The following is a 23,061-nucleotide window of genomic DNA, read 5'->3' on the forward strand; positions in this document are numbered from 1 at the left end:
ACACCTAGAGAGTCAAAACTCGACTCGCACCAGACTCACACCTCACCAGTTGAGACTTGACTCTGACACGCACCCAGAGACTCAAGACTTGACTCAGACTCACATCCAGACACTCATTCATGACCCGAATAAATCGAAATGCGAACATCTCTGCTCTCTGCCCCGAGTGTCTTGAGAAAGCCAGAGTGTAATTTGAGCACAGCTGTATGTGTTCTTCAGCACAGCACAGAATGTGGAGAGCAACAGAAAAAGTTTTGCATCTCGTCTCTCTGGAGAAAGCCTTTAACGTCTCTCTCTCTCTCTCTCTCTGTCTCTGCAGTAATCAGAAGAGAAGAAGAAGAGAAGCTGAACGCAGAGGACGTTCTGTAGGTTCTGTAAGTACCTTCTATAAAAATGTTATTTTTTTCTCACCACAATCCAATTAACGTCATAGCAAGTGCAATACATTCAAGACAACTGTGACAAGCATTTATTTTTCCTTTTAATTTAAAATAGAACTTTAGTTACTTTCAGAAACACACACACACGCACACACACACACACACACACACACACACACACATACTCCTTATATGGTCTTCTTTCCATTTTATCTTCATAAACACAACAAAATGGCCCTTGAGAGTGTTTTTTTTTATATTTAGTGAAATTCTTTTCACACACAGGTGTCACAATATTTTTGCTGTCAAAACCTCATGTTTCCAGAATAGTAACTTTATAGCAGAACATTCTTAACTTGTAACATGGTTTTTTACAAGTCATTTTGGACAATTTCTATTTGTTCAGTTCAATTTGACTTTTGTAGTATGCTCAAAAGTAAAAATGACAAAAATGGAGGTACACAATTTTTGAGTGACAGCAACAATACATATTCAAAGGAAACATCTACTCTCTCTCTCTCTTTCTCTCTCTCTCTCTTTCTCTCTCTCTTTCTCTCTCTCTCTCTTTCTCTCTCTCTTTCTCTCTCTCCATACATATATATATATATATATATATATATATATATATATGTACACATATATACCTACTACACATACCATGTGTTATACTTTAGCAGATAGGTTTAGCTCGGACAGACTCAGAGGCTCATTTATGCTATACCTTGAGGTGTACTTTAGTATACCTCAGTACAGTATAGTAATTCCCACAGAGATGCCAGCAAAAATTACTGAATAAATTGAAATGATATAAAACTAAGATTCTTCAAAAGATCAGATGTGATGTTCTACAAAATTAAACTACATTTGATTCTGATGTATATCTTAAAGAAAATCTTGATATGTATATGCATGTCACAAACCTTACAACACACTTAATTAGTTCTTACAAAAAATAAATGCCCACAATGGCCGTTCCACTACTGCTTATTAAACTGTGCAGTTAATACAGTGAAGCAGCTAACGTCCATGTTTGCTGGTTAGCTAATGTTTTCTAAGAAAGTTAGCTTTACATGGTAGTTCATCCAAAGCAAAATGGAAAAGTTCTGAACTAAGTCTCACAAAGGTAACAAGTTGTCTAGCTACTGTTAGCTGGCTAAGTAGCTGTGTTGCTGTCCGCTAACATCATTGTACTTGTGACAACGTAGCATAGCTAGCTTCTGTGAGAGCTAAAGTTACAATCTAATAAACAAATGCAGTAGATCTGCAACTATCCTAGAATTCTTTAACAAGCAAATGTTTATTTTCCTTCCAATTTAAAATAGCTCAAATGGGTAAGCTAATGGCTAGCTAAGCAGCTGTGTTGATGCCCACTTGTGTTGTCATTTTATTTGAGGCAGTCTACTATAGCTGCTTCGTGTAAGCTAACGTTGGCTGGTATAGCTAACTTAGTTGTGTCATTGTCCACTGATTAATTTGATGGTTTATTTAATTGGTTGTTAATTCTCATGACAGCTAGCTTCAGCTAACCCTACACTAATGCCAATGAGTATGCCTTTAACCCTTTAATGCTGTGGCTAAAGCAAATATTACTCTCTTTCAATCAACTCTTCTCCATTAATAACATGATTTTTCAGCACTGTTGTCACTTTCAGTTTAGTATGTAAAGAACACGGAAAGAGTTTTTAGGGGAGAGCGGGGCATATTCCTATCAGACAGATATTTCTCTAGTTTCACCCTGAAGACTGGTTTTAAAGTACAAAAGTAACCTTTTAGCTGTTAATGTCTTTCAGTTATTGAGTTGGGTATATATCAAAGAATTCACAAGAATATTATGTTAATCATTCCCACAGTGGCTGTAATATATCATGTACAAAGTATATCCTCCACACAGCAGGTTAGGGTAATTTAGACCTGCAAAGTAGACAATGAGTGAGCTCCATATCCCACCTTACAATTTCAAAAGAGTTTATTTTTTTAAACACAGATTAATCAAAAATATACTTTAATCTAAATAAAATATATTTAATTTCACTGTTAATTTCACTTTTTTCTGTTTCTGTTCTGTTTCAAAATAAATTTGATGAATATAATTTTGTGTATTTAGGTTGGAAAGCTTGTCTGCTTCAAACAACTAAGAATCGCATTGAACTAATTGTGTTTTACATCAATTTACCAGCATTTTTAGTGACTGTTACAGCTAACCCTCTCTCTGTCACAGTTAAGCCCACTTTTGAACTTAGTTGTAACATCTACACTCACTCTGTTTTCAGCTGTAGTGTTTATAAGAGGTTATTAATCATCTACAAAGGGCCACTCCAAATAAAGTGTTACCCAAAGTTTATGTTTTCATGTGTAGCAGAGATGTGTAGGTTTTATATACAAAAGGGATTAATCTTGCTAATTTTTTTTTTTTAATTTAGCAGAAACTGAAATGTGATGTGTTGTAAACATGAGAATGTAAATACGTGTATAAGAATACACTTCACACTTCACACAATCATTTTTTATTGTTATTCTAATGAAAATTGTGTTCTGAATGTGGTGCACACTCTCTCAGAAACTATGACAATGCATCCAACAATAAAGGCAGCATAGAGCTCTATTATACAGTGATAAGAAACGCAGTAGCACACAGAAATCTCCAATTCCACATGCTGGTCCTAGTAACTACTCTGGGGACAGATTTTAAACAGTAAAAGGAGACAAACACAAACACAACAAATGGATCGCTGGGGATATGCAATGGAAGACTTTTCTAAGATCATAGAGAAAGAGAAGAAGGCAGTGAGCTGTATGATCTCTGGGGGGAGAAGAAGTTTCTATTCAATAAGCAGAGAGTGTGTTGCTCTGGGACGGTAAACAGAACTCCTATTCCCTCCAGTGTGGATACAGTATACACTAATATACAGTAAGTGTTGTCAGACACGAGCAGAGCATTTTTTTCTCCCTGTCTCATGATGAATGGATCCTTCTGTCTCTGTCGCATCTGTCACCTGTGATTTATATACTGACTCAAACGCTGTAAAAAAAATAAAAACCCAAACTGCACAGTCGCATCCCATTAGCAGCAGTATTAATTACTCATTAAGCTCTAATCCAACCTTTTACCTGCACAGTACTGTGAGAAAACCCAGCTCCACGTTTGTGTAATCACTAAATTTCAACTACTGAAAATAATAATAATTTTTCCAATGATGATTTTTATGTTGTTTGATGTTTCTTTTTGGTTTCTTTTACAGTGAAGTTGAATGATTTAGATTTATCATGAGTTTAATGTTCACGTTTTTATGTCACCATCGATGCATTAAGAGTTTTAGAGTTCTGTCCATAGGCGGAGACTTATGTTAGCCACACCCCTGCATTTTAGAGCAGTGAGTGAGACTGCATCACTGTCCCTCATGACCACATGGGGAGCAGTTAGATCCCATTGTTTAAGTAAACTTTTTGTGTTTTAATGAAAAATATTATGATTGTATATTTACAACTGTTCAAAGCTATATATATATAAAGCATTAATTTGAAAACTTTTGTATTTAAATTAAATTTAATAATATAAAAATACATACAAATATTCATTTAAATTCAGTTTTCAAATGAATGTTATCTTTTAAAGTGTGATTTAGATGTTTCCATGTAGAGCCATCACTAAAACAATGGAACCTTTCTAAATTCATAATAGTATAAATATAATTCATTTTTATATAATTATTATTGCAAAAATGGTTAAAAATCATTGCATCCTCACTCTCAATTTCCAGTGCTACTAGTTTGTAACCTAGCCCAAAGCCTAAAGCTTTGTTTTGGTGGCAGTGTATTATCACTGATTCCATTCCCGCTTTAATCCTCTTAGATTTCTCCCCCTGATAATCCACATTGCCTCCTGGCATAACTGCTACAGTGCTGCGCTCATGTTTGGAGGAAAGAGAGGAGAGGCCAATCCTGTTTAGACTCAGAGCCATCGGGTCAGTTGGAAGAGGATACAGGTCAATGTAGCAGCTGTAAGCCTGACCAGCTAATTTAGCTAACACATAGATGATCCCAGGACCCACAGTTCCAGTACAATCCAGAAGGATTTGAGGGGTCTTATCTTCTACCAGCTTTTCATGTATATATCTTCTATACCCTCCCTGGCCACTTTCTCAGAAGCTCCTCTTTTGCAGCTCCATCTTGCTGGTGTACTGTTGGAGACTATAGCTCATCTTTTGATACACAGTTTGTGTTGGTCATCCTCTAGCTCCCATGTGTCAAACACAAGGCCCGTAGGCCAGATCAGGCCCGCAACACAATCCTAACCGGCCTGCAAAAGTATTTTAATTTTCTATTAATATTAGCCTGTTTCACAATGCGCTGCATTACAGTGCCCAGCATGCACTGCAACTGCACTGTGTGCTCTGACTCTCCTACCCCACCAACAATCTATGGGACAGCAGTTACACCTCAATTCTACACAATTCCACACCAATCATATCATCAAATGCACTAGCTGCATTTTAGCTGCAGTTCAACCAATATAAACACTTAACGTCAGCTCAGCAGCTCAGAAATTGAGCTTAATGAACTTGCTGCAAAGAAAAGTTGCCAGGAGTCTAGTTCAAGCAAATTGGTAGGTTTAAAAGACCTGGCTCCTGGGGACATTTAAATAATGAATATTTTAAGTATTCATGTAATATTTCAAGGTCTACTGCAAGCGCCTTGATTTTACTCCTGAAGTTTTTGCATGTTTTAAATAAACGATGGCCAGTTCGGGTTATTACACAACATTAATTAAAAATAAAATTAAAAAACATTTTTGTTCTGGCCCATGGATTTGTTGAGATGTTTTTTAGTATGGCCCCTTTAGTGGTTGAATTTGACACCCCTGCTCTAGCACATCATCAACAATCAGTTTCTGATCACAGAGCTACTTTTGGCTGAATGTTTTTGGGTGGTGGACCCCTCTCAACCTAGCAGTGACACTGATGGGTGTGAAAACCCCAGAAACACCACTGTGCCTGATACACTGGTACTTGTGGTGAATTGTGCATGACAACATATGGGCTACAGTCTCCGATTGTATACATACACCTAGTAATAAAGGTGCCAAAAAGGATTCTTTTGAGTTATGCCGTAGAAGAACCACTAAAGAACCTCTTTAAACAACCCTTCATTGAAAGATTTTAGGAAAGCAAGAGCAGTTAATCCCAAGAGCCCTTTTGAGAACCTTTAATTTGAGGAGTTTAGAGTTGATCTATAAGGTACATGGACCTCATAAAGTGGCCAGTGAGTGGAAGCTCAAGTAGCGGTTTCTAAGAAAATGGTCAGTGAGTGGATGCGCAAGGTAGTGGTTTCAAATTAAGTAGACAGTAAGTAGAAGCACAAGGTAGTTTCTTATAAAATGACCAGTGAGTGGATGCACAAGGTGTTGAGTTATTAGAGGTACAAGGTAGGCTTTTTCATAAAGTGGACAGTGAGTGTAAAGAGCTGTAATATCTTTCCCATATTTTCTTTAAATGCTGTTTACAACTTTGGGCTACCTCTTTATGGAGCATAGCCTAAGGGAAATAACTCATATGTGGAAGAATGATGGACTCAACTGTGTGACACCATAGACGTGGGTTGATGTTTTTATTAATTGTTTCCCCGGTGATCGATGGCGGTCGTTCCTTGTTCTGAAAGGGAGCTGTCAGAAATGCAGCGGGGAGGCGAGGTCACCTTGTTTTGAGCTTCCCTGATGACCAGCTAGATTGACAAGCCGCTCAGCCAGTTACTGCTAATCAGGAGTCCCGCGGGGTGGGAGGGGCTGGAGAGGGATTGTTATGCAAAGCAGAGTGCGTCCATAGAGAACAATCAGAGAAGTGGAGGGGAAATCAGCCCCATCTGTGCATCTCCTTTTTTTTCCAAACACGGTCAGATGTCACACAGTTGTACAGAAACTAAAGTTGTAAAAATTTTAATGAAAAACCAAACTTTTCTGGCTTTTATGAAACATACCATTAACTTCCGAGTCCATACAGTCCATATATATAGAAACAGAGCTGCATTAACAGCCCATGTTGAATTCACTGTTTTTGTGATGTTACCAAACAAACGCATGTACATACATAATATAGGCACCTATTCAGTTACAGTGGTGTCGGCCTGCCCATTCACTTCAATGTCATAAGAAGTGTTGCAGCCCTACTTTTGAAATTAGGTACTATACAGGGAAGCCAGGCGGAACAGTGCTCATTTACATATATCAGGCTTAAAGACAAAGCCTGTTTTATTCTAACTCATAATGATACGTTGGAAAATAGAACTACGACAGTTTTTGCTGCGTAAAAGCATGCAAATGTCATAAGTGGACCTCACGGAAAAAATAAAACTCAAGAATAATATATGATACGGGGCCTTTACACCCAAAGCAGCTTCAAGCTAATAATGAAAATTGTACAGAGGGGATATCTGTGGCTCTTCTGGAGCTTTTTGAAAGGATTAGCGTAGAGCTTGCCACTATAACACGCAGTAGCTCCTCTTCAGATTACATTAGGGGCACTTTTGTGTGAGCTTTTAGGGTGCTCCTTCAGCAGAGGACTCCATACCCTTCTCCATTTCACTCTCTCTCTCTCTCTCTCTCTCTCTTTCTCTCTCGTATTACCTCAACTAAACAAGCTTGCTCGTTCTCTCCACAGATAAGGCTATTTTTTATCCACCCCTGTTTCCCCGTCTAAAGGGACAGGCTATGCCCAATGTTCCTCTTTTAATCTTCTACATTATACTATTTCATTTCCTCTCTAATTCCTTAATCAGCGCGGCCGCAGCACCGATACAACTGCAGTTACACCAGAAGCAATTTCACATCTCCGATGCGCCACTCGATTTCTAGCCCTGCAAATTTTGCAATTGTTCTGTTAATAAGCCATCGTGGATGTATCACCGCTTCCATCACTTAGACCGAAATGAATAACTAATGCATCCATCAAGGGACATTATCTGAAGATTAGAGACAGCGCAGGAACCTTTGTGTCTTCTCCACTGCAGAGATGATCTCTTCTGCACTAACACAGGCAGGCATAGCATGGTTATGCAGTAAGAGTTTGCATTTTGGAGCTTGAGATGAAATGAGGCAAGCTTACAAATAATCACACCAGGAGAATTACTCAGATAAAAAGCATGCTGTGACTTTCAGGGAATTTTGGGTAATGCCTAAAGCCACAGTCTTGCAAGCTGAGCTCCTCATTTTGGTGCTGAAAAATGTTTTTGTTTGTTTGTTGAAGAACAGTGTTTATTGAGGAATGACAGTGTTTGGTGAAGAATGATGATGTTTGGTGAAGAATGATGGAGTGTGGTGGAGAATTTTGGTGTTTGGTGAAGAATGATGGAGTGTGGTGGAGAATTTTGGTGTTTGGTGAAGAATGATGTTTGTTGGAGAATGTTAGTGTTTGTTGGAGAATAATAATGTCAAGTAGAGAATGATGGTGTTGGACAATGTTGGTGTTTGGTGAGGAATGATGGTGTTTGTTGGAGAATGTTGGTGTTTGTTGGAGAATGTTGGTGTTTGTTGGAGAATGTTGGTGTTTGTTGAAGAATAATGATGTTCAGTGGAGAATGATGATGTTCAGTGGAGAATGATGGTGTTGGAGATTGTTGGTGTTTGGTGGGGAACAGTGGCGCTTGTTGAAAGACAGCTTTGGTTGGAGAATAATGGTGTTTGTTGGAGAATGATTGTGTTTGGTGGAGAATGACGATGTTTGGTGAAGATTGCTAGTGTTTTGTAGAGAAAGACAATGTTGGGGTATATGCAGTGTATCTATATCTATCTTTATTTCGTTGCATTATTGTTGTTATTATTAATGTTCTTAGTAGTAGTAGTAGTACTATTAGTAGCAGAAGTAGTAGTATTCCTTTAGGAACTATGTATCTATTGGTACTTTCTATCCATCTATCTAATAAACAGAGGTTTTTTGGGGTTCATTTCTTTTTCACGCAGGTGAATCTGTATTCTAAATGTGCAATTGTCTGACCTGTAGGTGACTAATTATTTATCTGGTGATTCTGGGTATGAAACAGACAGAAGCAGAGCTCTGCTGGTGTCAGAGGAATGATTTAATGCCGTAAGTAATTAGATCAGGAATCCAGTCTTGTTGCAGATGATGATACTCCTGTAGTGTGTCTGATTTCACCAGATCCATCTGATCCTGCACTCAGCTCAGCTGACAGCTCGCTCCACACAATAATTCAATTTCTGCTCTGCTCCTGTAGGCCCTGCAGTGGCAGGCAGACATTTTGAGATGCACTATAGCCACTGAACTGTAAGGTGTGTGCGTGCGTGCATGTGTGTTTGTGTGTGTGTGTGTGTGTCATCTCTGTGTCGTGATCTCTATCCACACAGAAACAGGCCAGCCCTGCGGGGAGGCTTTACAGCAGATTGTGCACACGCATGAACACTGATGGGCACACATGCATGCAGACGCAGGCTACATGCACAAGCAAGCACACACACAGACACACTCAAAACATGCACAATACACATGAGGCACACATATACACACAGTGTAGTCATATTTTGTTAATACAATACATTTTATTTATGTTTTGGAAGATCATTTTAGCTGTAAGTAAATATACCAATATGTATATAATTTATATAATTATCATATATACACATCATACATCATATGTATACACATCATGCATGGCTCACACACATACACACACTTAGACACATACACATCTGAACCAACGCTTCCATCTCCAAAATAGTACAATCTTTAAAAAGACAGCTCTTTAAGTAAAGACAGTTGTTCTGTAGAGAACCATGATCACCCAAAGAACCATTTTCATGCTTAAAAATTGTTCTTCAGATTGATGTAGAATGTGTTCTATATGGTTCTATACAGAACCATTTTGAAAATGTTTCTATATAGGCCCTAAAAGAGTTCTGCTATTTTTACGATGCCAAGTTTGTAACAATAGAAGAGCCCTTTTTGGTGTTATATAGAACCCTTTTTTCCTGGCAGATTGTAATATACTACAGGAAATGTAGGAAGTAAATCGGAATTTTACCTGCACTCTGTAAAGCTTATCTCACAACAATAGCTACAAAAGAACACATAAGTAGGCGGAGCATAGACAGGTCGATTTTACACCCAGAAGACGAAGAGCAGATTCTCAGAATTCAGTTAGTGTGCAAAGAGGTTAGGGCTATATCTGAGTCACTGCTCCAGATGTGGAGTCCTAAAGGAGCTCTCAGTCCTCACGCTCTCCAAGCTGAACCTCAGAGAGAAAGCGAAGGATGACTCACGAACTGTTTTATCTATTCGGTGTGTGTGGAGGCCACTCCATGCTGGCTTTGCTCGTGATGAATGCCAAGCAGCCTCGGGGGGCTTTGAAGTCAGATGCTAGCATTGATCTGTGGAGCTGTCCATCATCCAGACCTGCAGATTACTGTCCACCACCACCAACAACAACAGCAGCTAAACCAGCACTCTGCCAAACACAGCTTTGTGGAAAGACTGGAGGTTGGGTGAGCAGAGTTGTTTTATTTGGATCATTCCATTCGAAAGAGTCAAAATTCATAGCCGAGGTCAGGCAGGTGCAATGCAGACATAACTATTGTCATAAACAGGGAAGGAAAGAGATAACTGAAAATCCTGACATCTCTGAGAAGTAGATGGTTTTTAGGAGTTAAAAATCTGTTGATGTAGCTCAAAAAGGAAATTAGCATATAGCATATTTCTAAATCTTCATGTAGATGGTAGCTAGTGTTGAAGTGACGTGAAAAAAAAAATTAGTAAAAAAAAATTGTGACAACCGCAATTGAAAAAAAAAATATATGCGTGGCTACAATAAACCCAGATACTATTAAAAAAAAGGAAACATAAGAATGACTGGGGACAAGCTAAAACAAACAAACACATGATCTCATGAAATACAAACTACATCAAGGAAACAGGAACCACTCACAACAAGGCTTTAAATTTTAGGTCCACTCACAAACGTGTTCTTCTATAGGTACTGTTGTGACCTTGGACAGCTTTACAGTAGCTCAGTGTAGGTATTGTGATATAAACTGTAGCTCACAACTCAGTTTATATCACAATACCTACATTTAGAGTGAGATATTCATTCAACCTAATGAGAACCTGTAGCTCACAACTCAGTTTATATCACAATACCTACATTTAGAGTGAGATATTCATTCAACCTAATGAGAAACCTGTAGCTCACAACTCAGTTTATATCACAATACCTACATTTAGAGTGAGTTATTTATTCAACCTAATGAGAAACTGTAGCTCACAACTCAGTGTCTATCACAATACCTACATTTAGAGTGAGATATTCATTCAACCTAATGAGAAACTGTAGCTCACAACTCAGTTTATATCACAATACCTACATATTGTTGTGCTTTTCGATTTTGCTGTCAATATATTTAGCAATATATTGGAAATCCCTTAAGAGTAACTTCAGCTGGTTTACTGAAGCTAGCTAGTTAGTGTCAGAGCTGTGTAGGCTATGACAATAACTTTGCCAGCTAGTAACATTAGGAGTTCAAAATGAAAAAAAAAAGATATCAAAAAGATAGATAGATAGATAGATAGATAGATAGATAGATAGATAGAGAGAGAGAGAGAGAGAGACAGAGAGAGATCACACTCAGCTAGCTGACCTTAGCCTAATCATTTTACACACAGCAGCACAGCAGAAACCATGTTAAAGGGATCAAAGTAAGAGCTTTTTAATCTGTTCTTGAAGTGTATGAAATATCTGGGGCAGGTTTACTCCAGATGAGGCAGCGGTGAGTCACAAACACATGCTTTTCTGCAGCTAACGCTAAGCAAGATGCAGCTCCTGTGAAAGTCACACATAAAAAAGACATAAATAGCTGTCGTGCTGGTGTGTGTATCAGAGTGTGTTTGAGTGATTTAATTGGTTTCTGAGGGTCCATTGTCCTCATAATGACAGGAAAACTAGACAATCTGTGTGTGTTAACACTAAGAAAACATAAATAGCTGCTATGTCAGTGCATATGGTGGTGTGTGTGTGTCTGTGTGTGTGTGTGTGTGTGTGTGCGTGTGTATGTGTGTGTGTGTTTGTCTGTGTGTAGGCATTTTAGTCACTTTTGAATGACGTGTTAATTGACAACACAGTTTTGGCACATTTTATATAAAAATATCAGACATGGTGTCTGGCTTTTGAAGCTGAGTTAACTGCTTAGGTACTGAACTGCATGTGAATGCAAGTGATCTATTTTTCAAGCTTGATGCATAGCCAAAAAGAACATAGCATACACTATATCCATCCAAAAGTATCCAGACAACCTTTCTAATGAGTGAATTCAGCTTCTTTCAGGTGCACCCATTGCTGATATAGGCATTCAATTACACACACGTAGCTTGTACAATCTCCATAGAAAAGAATTGAGCAAATAAGTATACCATGCCCAATGCCAAGCATCAACTAGAGGAGTATAAAGTCCCCCAGCATTGGGCTGTGGAGAAATGGATCTGTGTTGTCTGGTGTGATGGCGCTCTATCCAATACCTCTGATATGAACTGATCATCCAACATCAGTATCTGAACTTACTAATGCTCCTGTGGCTGAATGCAATCAAATCTTCACAGCAATCTTCCAATATCTAGAGTAAAGCCTTCCCAGAAGAGCAGAATTATTGTTTTCAGACGAAATGCTGTCTTCAAATGTTTGGATGTCTCAGATTCAGAGTATGTAAGTAGAACACATTTTCTGAAAAGATATATTACAAAAAAAGACACTACATTTGAACACATTTGTGTTGAAAGTGTTGTCCCATAAGGACAGGAAAACAAGAATCTGTCTGTGTATGTGTACGTGTGTTCATAATGCAATCATTTGATGATCGTATTATCATCCAAATCCCTCTTCTACGCTTTAGTATGCAGTGTGGGTGGTGTGTTTGGAGATTAAGTTGAAGCTTCAGTGTTTTCTGCACCACACACACACACACACACACACACACACACACACACACACCACACACACACACACACACACACACACACACACACACAAACACACACACACCACACACAACCACTCCTTTACAGGCCCACTTTCATTCTGGAGGAAATAAACCAATTAAATCAACCAGGCGACAGAAACTTCTGACAAAAAAATGAGTAAAATCCCCAAATTTTCACCATGTTTTCATCCTTTTTTTCTCATTTCCGGTGGAATGGAGTGGACTGGACTCTTCTACTTTTTCATCCTCTTCAGCCTCTTCAAGAAATCAATAGAAATGATGAGAGGTTGATAGTGAAGTCCTCAGTCAAAACAGCCCATTCAAAGCCTAAATGTCACCACATGGAGGCTAAAGAAGATTTATTTAATCGCACAAAAAAGTGTGGTTTTCTTTGAATCCACTCCTTCCTTCCATTTACTTGGACTGCGAACTTCGCAGCGCTTTCTGGAGAGCAAGATAACGTCTTTTTCAAAGTTTGAGGCGCTAGCCATTTTCTGGCTGTCAGTAACTCACAGTAACTCTGGTATCATGACAAGCAGAGGGCTGTCATTATACCAGAATTTCGGCTTTGATATCAAAACCTAGTGCAATACTCCTAAACACTAGAATAAGATTATATACCCCGTATTTGAGCCCAATAAACCAGCCTATACACTATAATAGGAGATATCCATAAGAGACCTCAATAAAAACTCATATATTACAATAAAAAATAGTCTATAAACAACCATAATAAACACTCGTATACACTCCAATAGGAGATATCAGTCCATAAATCTCAATGAACACTTCTATACACTCAAATAGGAGATATTAGCTCATAAATGTTAATAAACACTCCTATACAAAAACTAGGATAGTAGTCCATTAACAACCTTAGTAAACACCCCTGTACACGAGAATAAGGGATATTAGTCTATAAACAACCTCAATAAGTGCTCATTTACACTAGAATAGGACATAATAGGCTATAAACAACTTCAGTAAATACTCTTATACAATAGAGTAGTAGATGTTAGCCCATAAACGTCTTCAGTAAACAATTCTATATACTACAATTGAAGATATTAGCCAACAAACAACCCCAATAAATAGTTATTAACACAAAATAGGAGACATTAGTCCACTAACAATCTCAGTAAATGCTACTATACTCTAGATTAGGTGATATTAGTCCATAAAAAACTTCAATAAACACTCCTCTGTGATAGTAGATATTAGTCCTTAATCAGCCACAATAAACAGTCCTGTACATTTCTATATTCACCTGTCAGATATAACATTAAAACCAAAATCCTTGTTTCTACAGTCATTGTCCATTTTATCAGCTCCAATTAACATATAGGTGCACTTTGCAGTTCTACAATTACAGACTGTAGTTTATCTGTTGCTCTGCATACTTTGTTAGCCCCCTTTTACCCTGTTCTTCAATGGGCAGACCACCACAGTGGAGGTATTATTTGGGTGGTGGATCATTCTCAGCACTGCACTTGGGTGGTCTGTTAGTATGTGTTGAATTTAGAAGAGACAAAACGTGTTGATATACTTAGCGCTGGCGTACAACTAGAACTAGAACTAGTACTACACATACTACTCCACCATATTCTATTTTTGCGTGCCCGTGTCCTTTTCTGTTCAATTTGCAGCTGGCAAACTTTATTCCCATTAGGTCTGACTGCAGCTTTAGATGGGGGAAATATTCCAAAAGAAGTGTAAGATGAGTTCATTCATGCTAGTGCGCCTTGCAGTCACTCTTTTTGAGGTTGGTCAGCGCTGGGCAGTTGCAGGGACGGATGCGCTGAGTTAATTAGAAGCTCGGCTGGTGATGGACAAATTCAGCTTTTGGCTTCTGACAGAGTGCCCCGGCTTGACCCAAAAACGCTCCGAAAAACAGCATCATTAATGATTTAAAAACAGCCCATCTCCCTCGCTGCATGGCAATCTGTCAACATGCTGCGGCCTGCTTCCCATTAGTTTTACCACAATGAAGTTATTGATTTCTGAGAGCTCTCTGAAATGGCTTCTTCTAATGTGCACAGACACATTATTTATTTTTCATTTCCACTGCTGAAGCTTAACATCTAAAAACAATAAAAATAAATCCCAACCAACACGACATGTCAGTGTTTTTGAACCATATCCATGGTGTTTACACATGGATGCACAGCAGATGTGCATTTTCTTAAAAGATTTTGATCTTCATGTAGGTGCCGCAAAATTTTAGAGTGGTATTAATCCATGTGATTTGATCCGGTTACCATCGTACAGGACACATATTGCACAGTATCTGTGTAAAAGTTGAACTTTAAAATGAGTGAACAGTTCCTGTGTAGTTGTTATAGAGATACAGTGAAATCACAGACTGGTACAGACACAGAACCTAATACATGTAATACATCTGCAACAGTGGATACCTCAAATGTTGTTACATTTTTGTTGCATGTATTATTAATGTGTAACTACACAAGTATTACAGACAAAATACAAAGTGAGACCCGTTTTTGCTTTTGTCATTTTTTGATGTCAAAGCAAAGAGCAAAAGATCACAAATGCAGATTCAAATATTTTCTTACGTAATGTGAATCAAATATAAATGTAGTTCATTATGTAACTACCTATGTAATTATAATGTAATTACTTTTAAATACTAGTTGTATAATTTCATTTGGTAATGATTCTTTAGAAGATGCCTCAGTGCATTATAAAATCTCAGATTTCACCATGTTTCGATCCAATTTAATTCACAAGTATGTTTAAAATACGCTGAATACACAAATGTAACTGTAAACATATTTTACATAATACTGGAACCTAGAAATGCAGCAACAAGTATTATTATTATTATTATTATTATTATTATTATTATTATTATTATTAGAAGCAAGTTAGTATGATTAAATATAAGTGATTCTGACATTCCAAAATCAATGCAGTTGAATTGCACCCCCTTATTGACATATCATTGAACTATGGGCTCCTATTAGTTAGGCCTTCAGGAGCTGTGCATCATAGTGACCACTAACATAAATAAGAAGTGACAGAAGAATCAGCCAATCATGTTTTAATTTACAGTGGGTGGGACAGATTTTGTGAGTAAAAACATCACCCTAGACCTTCTGGAAGTCCTAGATAAATCACTGACTGTGAGTACAACTGACCAGTGCAGTTCAGTGAGTTATTAGCAAAGGAAAACAGTGGTGGCAGCTCTATGCCAGAGCTTTTTATTAAAAAAAGTCACTGCAAATCTACAACGACATAAAAGACATGTTAATATGTCTGTCACAAGCTTCAAATAAAACATGAAATGGCTTCTAGAAACTTCAGATATCTGTGCTTAATCTAGAACAGCTAAAATACGTAGCACTAACATCCTATTAGAATCCTAATGCTAACAGAAATTAGCATAATCGTAGAGATGTTTTTTTTCCCCCTTTTTGGCCGCATTTTGACATTTATGTCCCAAACTGAAAGGTTTGCTCTAATAATCATGGTTTGTTACTGCTAATTGTCCATGAAGCCCTGAGTTACCTCACTTTACAGGGGAACACTCTGGGTTTGATGACGAGAGTAAAACGTAACTATGCTGCTCCTACTTGATCTGTGTTTCCTGTAGCAGCAGACTGATTGTGCTCGGAGGGATTTCTCAGCATGGCCGTCTGCAGCTCAAGCCAAAATGCCCAGCTGCACGGTTAATGCAACGCTGGCTCATAGCGCACCATAAATTGAACATCAGAAGGTAATTCGGAGTGTCTGTTTGTCGTGTTCAAACACGTTCAGGCCGTCTGCCTGTACAGCCGCATAACAACAGACGCTTCCAGGGGCTTTCCTCTGCTCTTATCTCGTCATTTCAGGGGTTTAGGGTTTTGTTTGTATAATCAGTACAAGCACAGCTACACTGGAATATATTATTGCCCTGTATTAGTTCCTCATTCAGCAAACACCTGACACAGAAGACAAGACATTTACTCAATATAGTTACACTGTATATCCAAAAGTATCCAGACAGGCCATTCTAATGAGTGAATCCGACTGCACCCATTGCTCACTCAGGTGTTTTACTGCACATGCACAGCTTGTATGATCTACATAGAAAAGTATTAACTAAAAGAATGGGATCAGCCACAAATGAGTTTAAGTTCACCATGCCCAATGCCTAATCTTGGTTATAAACCCCCTAGACTTGAACTGTGGAGTAGTGGAACTGCATTCTCTGAAATGATGGAGCTCTACTCAATACCTCTAGAATGAGTTGGGGTGGAGTTTGTGATCCAGAACTAATCATCCAACATCAGTACCTGGCCTCACTAATGCTCTTGTGGCTGAATGCAATCAAATACTCACAGCAATTTTCCAACTTCTAGCATAAAGCTTTCTCTAAAGAGAAGAGGCTGTTACTGCAGCAAAAGACAAACTCTTTATTAATACCCTGCATTTCAGAATGGCAAGTGTCTACAAACCTTTGGACATATAGAACCTGATGTATTTAGCCATTTGTGCCAGTTTCAGATGCAAATTGGACTAATAAACACTGGAGTGTGTGCATGGTAAAACACAAAATGCACTTCCCTCCATCAGGCATAGACATTTAAGGGTCGTGAGAGAACCCCGCAGAAAGTGGCTGGAGATATCACACACATTTTCAATTTACTAAAGTTTCAGCAACGTAGTAATGAGTATATACATCTGGGGACAACTTAAATACTTGGTAGTGGACTGAGATGAAATCTGCCACTAACTAGGGTACACCCCCTCTAAAACCCACCAGCAAATTCCTCTAGTGCTATTTTAACATCTGGAAAACAATGAATCAAAGCAAAACAAGCTAGCTAGCAAAATGCTATTGCTAGCTAAGGAACAAAAAATTCCCTTGTAGGAGGTAATGTTTATTTTCACCGCATGTAATGCATTCTCGGCACATGCGACACACATGAACTAGTGACAGGCGAAAGGTCGACGACTGCACCACCACCCTACTTTGTGCTCCACCTTCATGAATCATTGGATTGAATAAGAAATGTTACACCCAGTTTGATCCAAACCTAATAAGTCTATGTTCCCACCCACATTTAGCCCAAAATTCTTAAGGTTGTCCTCCAGGCGGTCTTGTTACCATATCATGTCTGGGTCCGCAAGACTAACATAGCATTGCATTAGTAAGTGGGGACTGTGCCACCCAAATATTATGCCAGGAAATGAGATCTGGATGCATTTTGAAAAAGGCAAATGTAAACACAAACCTGACTGGATCATCATCAGATCAGCTACAGTGATCAGTTAAAGGCAATTGTAAACGGGGCCTGTGCAGTTTCGTGTACTGTTACTGTTGGTTATTGCATGAAGTGAAAAACGACAGCAAACACAGCCCCTGTTTTGTTATTTTAAAAAAAAATCAGCACTGGCATTGCCACTTTGTTTCTCTGAAGTGCTTGATTGTGGATTTAATGAAAGTGTGTGTGTAAGAGCCAGGCCTGTCACTAGGAACACTGTTCAAGCCTCCAGCTGATTAATAATGCCAATGCTTCAGGATAAAATAGTGTTTAAGGAATCTAGTGGTTAGTGTGCATGCTTGTACTTCTCACCCAACTGTTGGGGGTAAACTGTTTTTGTGGAGTCTGATTTTTGTGCTAGTGCAGTACAGCGAAGGTTTATTTTAATGTGCACATGCAGAAATTGTTATAGACAAACATTAACTAAGTTTAGATGTACCCCATTGGTTAGATGGGTTTATATTCCAATGTATTGCTACTGTTTCTATTCTCATTCATTTTTGTTAAAGAGAAATCCAGCTTAGACCTATAGTTCCTAATGTGGGCGTGATGCCGACTAAAGAATGACGCACGACTATAGCAACGGATGTGAATACACTGATGTAAATACATTTTGATAAGTTCAAAGCATTGAGCCACAAGTGTGCAAAATAGAGTTGCTATTGAATCATAGTGTTGGCATAGCTCCAAGCTGGGCTGGTAACTTCATTAATGACTGTGTGAACTTTGTAAAAAATGGATTCTGTGCAAATTCACAGCCTATCATCTTCTGTGCCATGTTCACAGTTCTCTGTAGCTGCTTCCAGTCCTGGGTGAAGGTGTCGTGGTAGCAGATGCTTTAAACATTCAAAGCGATCTCGACTGCACTGCAGGAGAAGTCGGCTAATGTCTGTTTTAATATCATGCATGACTTCAAACGTCTCAGGAAGTAAATGTGTTTTTACATTTTGGTGAAGACCCCGTTGGTGTCATCTGTCTGTGTCAATCTCACATACAATATGTGCAGTCTCACACCTGGAGCAGTTAACTACTGTGGATGCTGAAGTTTGTTCAAGTTTGTTAATATAACTGTTGCTAGTTGTTGCCGGTGGTCAGGCGTAGTGGCTGTCAAGACGACTGAACTTGTGGTTTAACCTTGAAGATGTTCAGTTACTGAGGACAGTTGTGAGTGCCTGATTTTGTGTGGAAGTAGGGAAGCAATGCTGGGGAGGTCCCTGTTGAAAAAGCAGCACAGGGCTCCTGAGTGGCGCAACCGTCGAAGCGTTGGCCCTATCATCAGGAGATTGCAAGTTCGATCCCTGGTGATGCTACAGCCATCCGTAGCCGGGAGTCCAAGAGAGCACAATTGGCCTCTCTCTCTCTGGGTGGGTAGGATAGCCTCCTCCTTCTCCCCATCACTCAATGCGATGCTGATCAGCGCAGGCGTCTGTTAGCTGATGTAACAGATCTGGCGGTTGGCGCTTTCCTCCGAGCGCGTTCAGCTGTCCAGTGACGTTGCGTGAGCGTCAGTTCGAAAAGAAGCGGTGGCGCCTCACAGGTCTCGGAGGAAGCCTGTGTTAGCCTTCACCCTCCTAGCGTTGTTAGCACCGTGTGATTGGGGGAGTCCTAACTAGCGGGTGGAATTGGAGACGACTAAACTGGGGAGAAAATTGGGAAAAAATCTAAAAAGAAAAAAGCAGCACAGCACATGTTGACTAAAAAATCAATAATTATTGGTGTATTATCAAGGTATAATACACCGGGTTATAAATATTGGTCAATATTTTGGACCAATCTATATATCTGTCAGGCTCTGCCAGGTACCTACAGTGGGGTCCAAAACTCTGAGACCACTAGTAATATTACTATTTTGCATTCACGAGAAGGAATAAGGAAGGAATAGAAGGATTAAGACTAAAAAAAGACCTTTTTGTGCAAAGGCTTTAACATGGTCACTGTCTCATATTTGCTTCAGTTTGAATAGTGACCTAAAAATTCCTTCAATATTTCTTCTTCATTTTACCTGTGACTTTTCTTTGTTTTAAATGTTTCAAAAATCTAAAACTTTCTGTTGTTTAGCTCTAGGCTTAAATGAAAAAAAAATAATCCCTGATTTTCAATGTGGTCTCTGACTTTGGGACCCCACTGAATGAATAATGAATGAATACACCGTTGAATGAATAATGAAACATCTTCTACGACTAACACACTTTATTTTTAGAATTTCTTCTACTTAACAATTTAATCTCTGAAGTGTCACGATTGTTGTTCGTTTTAGCTCTGGAGTCATGTGCACAAAGAGGCAGTACAAGAGGCAGTACAAGTGGGGTTAGAAGTTAAAGAACATATTCTGAGAAGAAAATAGTCTCATCAGGTCCATATTTTCTTTTTTTTCTTGTCTTAATATGCCTGACTCAGCTCATAAATGTTTTAGAGCTTTTTTAAGAACTGAGTCAGATGTGCTAAAAGAACACCAGAGAATGGTGTCCCCGGGGAAGAGAGTGATTACGGGTAAAGTGGACACAAGCAGCCACCCGCAGAGCTTCCCTGAAACATCTCAGCCTGACAAACCAGAGTTATGTGCTATGGAGCCAGGGTTAAAGAGGAAATCCACTGAAGTCCTGCAAAATTAAGTGGTTAGGATGTGATGTGAAATGTTATGTTCTAGAGAAACATAGCAAGTCAGTGGTGGTGATAGAAACCAGACGAAACCAGAATTAAATGCTTCTACGCTCTTAAATAAAATCCATAAAGGGTTCTTTGAGCAATGCCATGGTAGAACCATCTTAGTTCCCTAAAGGAGGACTACAAACCTTGTTTATAAATGAGATGAAAGAACCTTGACATAATATAATGGTTCTTTACCAATATATGGCTTCCTAGCACCTTTATGTGGACGTTCCTCATGTCTTTAAAAAGCTGTTCACACTCACATACCTCACTAACAAAGAATGGTTCTCTTAAGGCCATGAACAAGCACCAGCGTTTGGTTGGTGTGCCGTACTCATGTTTGACCGCTGAAGGACACAAGAATGTTCTCTTCTCATTCATACGTATAAAAACTCCTGCATGTAAAGACATCATTGTGGACATCACGATCCCTGGATCTTATTACCAACACTGTAAGAAAATCAGAGTCAGTCTCTCCAATTGACCATTGCACATCAAACCACTCGAAATGACTTTGTTTACATCTGACGACAAAATTCTGCAGAAACTTGAAAAATTAAATTCCCCTTTAACTGAGTTTCTGTTCTCTGTGTTGTTTGACACTGAATGAGTGAATCTAAAGTGTCTGGAGATGTTAGCGAGAGAACATGTTATAATTAGACAGCTGGAACAGATAGCATCCGTCGCGCCTATAAAAGTGCGCACAATAGCAGCCACACAATAGCAGACACATAAAAAAGCACACAAAGAGCAGCGAGGATGTTCTTCCTGAATGATCTGGTGTTTAAATGCCTGTGGAGGTTATCAGAGCCCTCAAACAGATGTGTGTTTTTTTGTTCTGAGTGTATCTGTTCCCTAGAGTTCTCTGTGTGTGTTGCATATTTCTGTTTTTCTCAGCCCCAGAGTGACCTGCTCATGTCTCGAGGGAGCTCACAGCTCCGGAGCTGGGCTTTCCTGATAACGCCACTCAGCTACAGCTGCAAAATACTCAATACCCCAGCTATGAATCTCAGACCACACTCTCAAGGATCCTAAATGAAATAAAGGTTCATGGCTTGGTCACATGGTGCTAGGAAAAATCACTAATTGATATAGAAGTTTTATATTATGTGAAAGATGTTTAACTGTTAAAAAAGGTTCTTCACACTTGCATTCTGCACAAAACCTTTTTTTTTGTCATGTCACAAAAACATTGCAATTAAAAATGGTTGTTTTTTGCAGCTTAGTTTCCACATATGGACTGTATGGGCTGACCATCCCTTCTTTCCAACCCTTTTGTGCTGTAGATGGTTCTATATTGAACTTTTTTGAAAAGGGTTCTGTAAAACACCAAAAAGGGTTATTTTATTGTGACAGTTTGCCTTATAGTAGAACCCTTTTTGTTGCTATGTAGAAAAAAGGTTCTATATAGAACTATATACAATACATTCTCCATCGATCTGAAGAACACTCTCATAATGCACAAAACCCTTTAATCATGAAAAAGGTTCTTTGAGTGTTCATGGTTCTATATAGAAGTGTTTTCTTTACATGGACCTGTGAAAACCATCTTTTTTAAGAGCACAGGAGATGAGCTAACTGACATTTCTCTTGGACAGCCCTCAGGTTTGGTTTAATTTATCCAGCTAAACTGATAAATCTTGATTTATGAAACATCTCCCAGGACTTTTATTGAAAGGCAGTGACCTACAACCTAAAGGCAAGCTCAAGTTAAGCTCTAAGCATCTTTGCAGCTTTCTCTACACCGCATGTTTTTGGCATTATTGGTATAAGATGACATACCTTTGGGGTGTTTGCACTACAGAGGATTGGTGGAGGATTATGGGATGTGACTCAGCTTCAATCAATGAAATTCACACAGTGCAGTATGACAATAAAGTCCACTCCATTATTTAACACTGCAGACACAGACTGTTCTCTGCTCTGGCAAGAAATACCAGAGAATTTCCAGTGAAGAGAACTGCCACTCAGTAATGTCTTCTGGGTTGTCAGATGCTCGAAGGCACTCCAGAGAGAGTGCGAAAAAAGTAGGTTCCTATAGAGCTTTTGTGCAAAACCGTACTTTGTAAACACTTTATCATTTTTATACAGACACATGACTCATTCTGTCAACACAGAACATCATAATATATTTAAACACTGCTGTCATATCTTTGAGCACTTTTAAAGTTCAGTTGTCGGACTTTCTAACAGCGCCTGATGTACATTCATCACGTCAGTGAGTGTGAATTGTTTTACTCAGCCAATTAGCTGAGTCACCAACAAATCAGCTCTCACAAGCAGTAATGCTAGCCAACCAGTCAGCTCTCAGTAGCAGTAATACTAGACAACCAATCAGCACTCACTGCTAAATACAAAACCAGCATACAGTAGGTTGTGTTGTGGATGCTGGTTTGCTGTTCAACCAGCATGACCTGCTGCTACCCTGCTACAAAAAAACAGCAAATGTTGTGTTTTGGATGCTGCTGTTAATTAGTGTGCTAAGATTTCGTTACTTGTTAGCTATATTAGTCTCCAGTGCAAAATCTAAGAAGCAAACGTCAGATGCCAAATATGTCTTTAAAAGATTTGGGGTGAAAACATTAATTAGATTTTTTGCCAAACTATTGCTTCATGACACAGCGTACCAGAAGAGCTTCTATGTCATCTACACAGCTGTAAAGACTCTCACATACTGGCACAATACACTTTACCACTACATATTTATAGTTTATTTATTATTTTGTTGTTTATTGTTGCACATCATGTGCCTGAAATATATATGCCTGTAAAAATTTCCATTTACACCTATCAGGCATAA

The 23,061-nt window shown here is 38.8% G+C and overlaps 1 protein-coding gene across 1 annotated transcript in view; it reads left to right on the forward strand.

The window, feature by feature from the left end:
- Nucleotides 1–329: 329 nt before the first annotated feature.
- syt1a (synaptotagmin Ia) overlaps nucleotides 330–23,061 on the forward strand; it is a 228,141-nt gene continuing 205,409 nt past the window's right edge. The window contains exon 1 of the mRNA XM_036577185.1: nucleotides 330–374. The gene's annotated coding sequence lies outside the window, so the exon portion shown is untranslated. The remainder of the gene's footprint in view (nucleotides 375–23,061) is intronic.

Source organism: Colossoma macropomum, unplaced genomic scaffold (genome assembly GCF_904425465.1).
Source record: "Colossoma macropomum unplaced genomic scaffold, Colossoma_macropomum, whole genome shotgun sequence".
NCBI classification, from domain to species: domain Eukaryota; kingdom Metazoa; phylum Chordata; class Actinopteri; order Characiformes; family Serrasalmidae; genus Colossoma; species Colossoma macropomum.